The sequence below is a fragment of the Gavialis gangeticus genome, unplaced genomic scaffold, assembly GCF_001723915.1.
Source record: "Gavialis gangeticus isolate Ggan-Ray unplaced genomic scaffold, GavGan_comp1, whole genome shotgun sequence".
Taxonomy (NCBI): Eukaryota; Metazoa; Chordata; order Crocodylia; family Gavialidae; genus Gavialis; species Gavialis gangeticus.
In genome coordinates this window covers 22891500-22898376 of record NW_017729024.1, presented here as the reverse complement: position 1 = coordinate 22898376, position 6877 = coordinate 22891500, and the positions used below count along the sequence as shown (strand labels likewise).

Genomic DNA, 6877 nt, shown 5'->3' with positions numbered 1-6877 from the left:
GTTTGTGTGTGTGTGTGTGTGTGTGTGTGTGTGTGTGTGTGTGTGTGTGTGTGTGTGTGTGTGTGTGTGTGTGTGTGTGTGTGTGTAATTTTTCACCTAAATATCCAAGATGCAAAGTTTCTGAAGCAGCCAAAGGATTGCATTCTTTCACAAATGCAAACATGGTCCTGGACCTTGGCAAATTCCTGATAAATTTAATCTGCAGAATGCTGGATTTTTCATTTGACTAATTATAGTTTTTTTAGACAGAAATTAAGGAAAAGAATATGATTAGTTTCAAGTCTAGTTCTACTTTTGCAAATGGAAAAATCATAGGTTGTATGCTATCCATTTTCCAGGCCAGAAGCATTCTAGGCAGGTGGCTAATCTGTGGGAGAAGGTGGGTAGGAACATTTTCATTGACCCAATTAACTAACCTGTAGTGGTTAGTTTGAAATTTGAAATTACAGCCAGGTGCAACAAAGACCCATTTTCGTGCAGACAGAAAAACAGACTAACACATACTTTGTCTAAGGGAGGGGGAATTGTTTGCTTTTATTCCTATTTATGTTTTTTTCTTTTTTCAAAATAATGTACTGATAGGTGCCTTTTCAGAAGGGCTTATGATTACTTCTTATCTCATTAAAGGTCAGTTTGTAAGGTGATGGATTTCTTTCAAGGAAAACGCCTTTGGCTTTAAATAATAAAATCACTGAGAGTCTTTAGTGACATTTTAAGCTTTGATTTCATATTTTGGCTAAGGAAATTCCTCAGTTGTCTGGACATTGATAAAAATGAATGAAATGACATGTAAGCTCAGGAAAATTCTCATACGTTTCTGTCACATTTTATGTATTTGTCAGATAGTTAAGTTTTCAGTTTTTTCAAATTACAGTGTTAGTTCTGAAGAGCTCAGTTTTTAAGGATAAAAATCATCATTTTATTTTGAACAGTTGTTACATTATGCCCATACTCAAGCAAAAAATGTAATAAATATTATTTACTGAGTAGCTAAATGGAACAGATCTGCAACTTCTTAGGAACATACTACTCAATGTCTAAGAGAAATTATTACTTCATGTTATGAAAATATCTTTAAAACTTTCAGCCTTGTATGTTTAAGTAGCCAGCATATCCAATTACACTTAATCCCAGTTTGTGTGTCTGATTTTGATTGTTTGTTTGATTAGAGATATGAGAGATTTGTGGTAATCTTCTGCATGAGTCAGATATGAATTGGGAACATGCATGTAGTTTTAGATAGAACTCAACACTCCATATATTATTTTCTATAAGAGAAAAAGAAAAAAATGATGCTAAACAAAATTTGTCCCCAAGTTCAGGTCTGTGCTTAAAACATAGTAGGGATAAAGGAAGCTCTATTTTGTTTGCCTAAAGCATGTTATCTCTCATCCTCACTGTTGGTAAAAATTTCAGTAGATTACATGAATGTAGGACTTTTTTGAAGATATTCCTGTTTTAAAGAAATGCTACCTAATAATGTCATTACATGCCAGATTTTTCAGTCTTATGTAGTAGACTTGCATTAATGAATCCAGTGCCACCCTTACCCTGTTAGAAAATACTGTGGTGAGATCTTTAGATGTACTTTCAGCAAACAGATGCAGGAAACCACCATAAACTATTACTTAGGAAAATGCAACTTGTGTAATCCAATATTAATTTTTATTGAACATGGTGGATTTGTACTTGATTTTATTTTTTAATACCAAGTCTCTGGAGATAACAGATATTAGAGGCATTGAACAGACTGTTGAAACATGCATTTTGTTGCCTGTGTATGAAAATTTTGTAGAAAGAACAATATTACTGAGTCTTCAAAAAGACAAAAAAATCTGATGTACAGTCAAGAAATAACCACCTAAGAATTTTATACGTACCTTTCATGCACAAAGACCAAATCAACAGACTCATTGAAAGACAATATTGAAGAAGTGGGGGATGAAATTGACCTCCCAGCTGCAGGCATGACACAGGAAATGCAGTTGTTTGAAGTCTTGGACTGAAATAAAAGCCTCAATCTTTCACATCATTAAGGTTACCACCTGCAGACATTAGGTTGATGTAACTGTAGGCTTAACAGCCACAGTGTGGTCCACCCTCAAATTTCCCAGTGCCATTGCCTGGGAGATGGTACAAAAGATGATCTTGGACATCTGCTCTTTCACCTTTTTAATTTTAGGATGAATTTGTTTAAAGCAGCAATTAGGAAACCTTCTTTTAAATTTCTCTTGTTTTATATTGGGATTTTTTTTTTTTAGTATTTTTCCTAAAGAAAGTCTTGCTTTCATTCTTTGGTTATAGCATCAGCACTTTCAGATGTGCAGCCATATACAGCCTTTTCATTTAACTTGGAACCTTTTCCCTAATACCAAAAGGTACGCTCTAGTCAGGGGTGGATCCACCAAAGTTTAAAAACAACTGCTTGGCAGCGGTAGCAGCATTTTTAGTTAGGCAGTGCTGAGGGACTCAGCTGACTTCATGGCTCATTGTAATCTAACTGATCCTTTCTAAACCCTTCATTCCACAGGTGTTAATGACCCTCTCTTATTGTTAACTGTCTTCTAGTTTCTTTTTAACCGGAGAAAAATGTGTTATTTTATATGTGATGATGCACCTTGCCATCTGTAGGGTAAGAACTAGTAGTTATAGTTACTGCAGTAGACCTGCTCTGAAGAAAGTCCCAGTCCCCTTTTTAACTTGGTATAATTTGTTCCTTTATCCAGGCCATAATCCAGGGAGAAATAGAATAACTAAATAATAAATTCTGAGCTGTCTCCACTTATCTTAAAAATTCATTTGTTTTTTTACCCAAGTCTTCTTTGATTCTAAGCAGGTAATTTTCATTCCTGCTTGGAGATTGACACTGTGTATGTACATGTAAAAATATAATAATGGAATATATGGTGGTGCGCACTTAAAACTCAGTGCCATTCTATTCTTATATCCTCCTTTACCTGTTGCAGTAACTTGTGCTGTGTAGACTTTTAATCTGTAAACTCCTTGAGACTGCATGCATCAATCTGATAATTGATTTATAAAATCTCTAGCTAACTTAACCCTGTAAAAACAGAGCATTGATTTGTGCTCCTAGTTGAAGCAGGATGTCACAGTGATAGCTAGTTAAAAAATAGTTCAGAATTTGCAGTAGTTTAGACTTTGCCATATAATTGGCAAAATAAGTGCATTTTACAAAAAATGTGGTCTCATTTATTTATTAAAGCCATCGTGTTACAGCTTTTGAGACCACTTTTATTACTCATGTACGCAATTGATGTTAATAGGTGGTTTATCATTTAAGAGACATAATGTGATATTAGCTGATAAACAGATGGTAGTTTGATATTTCTTTCACCTTCTGGCAGCTATCCTGAGAGCATTAGCTAGGCAGCTCTCCAGGCTAAATGTACTTACTCTGGAGTGATAAATAAAATCCATGGCTTTCAGTTTGTTTCTGCAAACCCTTTTTTTTTTTTTTAAATTAAATATAGTTGTATTATGTTAAAGATTTAAACACTAGAGGGCCCCATAGCATCTAGTATTGAGGTAATATTTCCAAAATGAGTTCTTGTTCTCCTCCAGTTTTGATGTAATTGTTCTTGTGCGGACATTACTAATTTTATTCCCATAGGTATTGAAACCCCAGTGTATTTAACTTCAGTTAATGTGTAATACTCAATAATTTGTAATAACCCTGCGTCTGGTGCTTTACTGATATCCTTGGGTGACATGTCCCTCTTAATGCAGCCCTCTCTGGGCTGCCTCTCCCTTCTCCTTCCCCCAGCATCACTGCCTGGCCCCAGCAACTGCAATCTGTTTGTCTTTGTGCAATATGGAAGATCACCCACCCTAAATACATGTGTGTGGGCTTAAGTGCGTGAGAAATGCTGAGAATTTGTGCAGATTGCAACATTTTCATACTCAAGGCACCCCTTAGAAAATGCCAATTCTTATTTTACACGCAATTTTTTTACTACAGAAAAACAATAGAGCAATTGTTTGTGTCTGCACAAAGGGAGCAAAATATCAGAGAAGATTAAGTGGTGTAAGCTTGGCCCATCAATATCTAGTTAGGGATTGTCTGGAATAGTCAGAAGGTGTCAATGCAAGTTGCTCTGCAATTGTATTCGAGAATTGTGTAATAACACTAAGTGCAGATGTGTGTAACTTTTACAGTGGCTAGTATATAAGAGCACTTATTCAGAGGGGAAGTTTTGTCTATTAAATGTATTTGGCCCTGTGGCTTTTTCATGTACAGCCAACAGAGGTTCCTTTTTTCTTTTGTCATGATTCCTGGGATAGTGTTATAATGCTGAGAATTTGTCCTCATTACTCTTATGGTTGCTGCTTCAGACACAAGGGAATGAACAGAGGGCAATAAGAATATGTTTCTAAAGCCTGAATATTTGGTTTCTTCTTATACTTTGCTGCATTTGTGGATTGATTTATTAAAGCTGCTGAAGAATTGGGATTGTGTAATTTTAAATCTTGCATTGAAAGTGGCTACTTTAATACCATCAGTTTTGATACTGATCTAGTTAAATGGATATGAATTCTTATAGATTCACTTACGTCAGTGTAACTCTTGCTTATTCAGATTTATTTTGTGGTATTAATTTGGTTGTATGAAAAAATGATAACCTCAGCATTAACAATCTGTAACCACCACAGCTGTAACTTCGCTAGGCCAGTGATTCTCAATTCGGGTGTCATGGGATGGCTTGAGGTCCTTTCAAGAGTGCTGCAGAGTGTCACACAGTGTTAGCACTACTGGGTATACAAATGTGATTTGCAAGATAAGTGTAAAGATTTCAAACAGGAATCCATAGTGTTAAAAGTATTCTGTGCCACTGTGGTCTTTCTGAGTTCTCTGTAACAAAAGAATTGCTCTGTTGTTTTTCTGTAGTCAAATAATGAGTGTAAAGTTAGAACTGGCATTTTCTGAGCGGTGCCTTGTGTCTAAAAATGTTGAGAACCACCACTTACAGGAACAGCAGAATGTATATCCTGGGCACTAGCCTAATTTCCACTTTCTGCTTAAAATCATCATGGCGAGTTGTACTAGAGCTCCTTAGGAAGACAAGAAAATACTTCATTAGCATGGGTGGAACTCTTTCTTAATCTTGTTATAAGAAATAAAAAAGATGGGGGAGAGGGTGTAAATCAGCCTGGGGTAGACACTTAGCCTGGAAAATTTCATTTTGAATTGTTAATTTGTCAGAATTACAGGCAAATGAAAATAGTTTTGTAATAGAAAGTATTCAACAACTGTAAGCATAGACATTGTTTTTGAAAGCATAATATTGTAATATAATGATTCTTCAGATTCATTTCTTAAAGAGAATGTGGTTGTATTCTGAGACTGTATGCTGGTGGTGGCTGTGGCAGTACCCAAGAGAGTGCTAAATACCACATTTTGTCATATACAACATACACTTCTCCCAAAATCGGGGTGCACGTATTAAGTGGGAAAGATGATTTTCTACACAGGATAAAAACAGTCTGCTTTGATTCCTGCTCCACAGTGCAGCGCAGTTACTATTCAGGCTGCTGAGAGAGTCAGTTGATTTAATGGCCCGTTCTTCATTCTACGGGTGTTAACAATCATCTCTCTCTCTCTTTCTCTCTTTTTTAAATAGTGGTCTTATTCCACTAATCCAGCTAACCTTTCTTAGGGCAATTTTGATCTCTGCTAGCTGCTCCAAGTCAAGGTGCATATTATATGCTGGGGCATGCTGTATGTAAAAAAATGAAGGTTTTTTTCCACTACAAAGAGGAAGACATGGTCCCAGCTCTCATGAACCTAAACCCCAAATTTAGGCATGAGAAAATAGTAGAAATAACAAACAGGGTGGGGTGGAGTGGGGTGAGAATTACAGCAACAAGAGTTTTGGTTGCTTGGTTGTTTCAATGTGTGTTGTTTTTTAATATGAGTGACAGCAGCAGTATAGTTAAGGTGGTTAGAATAATAGACCCAGTGAAATCAATAGCTATTTTGTCACTGACTTCAATTAAACCACATCCACACACAGTCCTTTAAAGACTTTATTTAACCAGTTATACTGAACTGTGGTGCCTGTACTTGCCTTTAAATTACTTGGCATAGCACATCAGTGTGCTGTTCAGATTTTCATTGCCCTACAAATTTTTTTTGGTAAACTTTCTCCGTTAATTTTTCTCTAAAACTCACTGAAGTAAGCATACAGAAATCTCTGTCAAAATGGATATTATGTGGTCTCATGTTTATACTTTTCCAGCAAGTTTCTTTGATAGTTTATCAGGTAAACACAGCACTTCCTAGTAGCAATGTTATAACAGACACTATTTATAGCATTTAGTTAGCATAAAGTAATATTCTGAAGCATTGAACTGTAGGTCAGAAATCTGGACCATCTGTTTTTAAAAGCAAAAACAGGCTTAAAAAATACAGTAACAAAACTGTTGTTTCCGAGTGATCTATTTTAACAGAAGTATACTGTTGTCATTGGGCCTGCTGGCAAGTCTTGGCTAGTTTCAAGTGGACATGGTGCTGTGTGACATATCCCTGTCACCCTTGCAGAACTGTTGATAATACTATGCTTATACACTGAACATTTTTTTTGAGTTCTTTCTGGCCGGATCTTATTTCTATATTCTGGCATTTTGTACCTTATGAGCACTCGACTTTGCAACCAGTGTTCCTTTGATGTAGGTTTTCAGATGAAAACACTTTCTATGTAGTCAATCTTAACTTCCCAGACTTTTAAAAGATAGACCACATGGTCAGTGTGGGTCATCAGAGTTGGTATCTTCAAATCCAGTATACAAAGTTTGTTTATTTGGGCTCACAGAGTACACGAGAGAAGGTTTCATAGTTTCTAGGGTCGGAAGGGACCTG

At 36.1% G+C, this 6877-nt stretch overlaps 1 protein-coding gene across 2 annotated transcripts in view; it reads left to right on the top strand.

The window, feature by feature from the left end:
• The window catches only part of MSH3 (mutS homolog 3), a 298610-nt gene that overhangs the window by 41893 nt on the left and 249840 nt on the right, over window positions 1–6877 (top strand). The gene's annotated exons all lie outside the window — the stretch shown is intronic.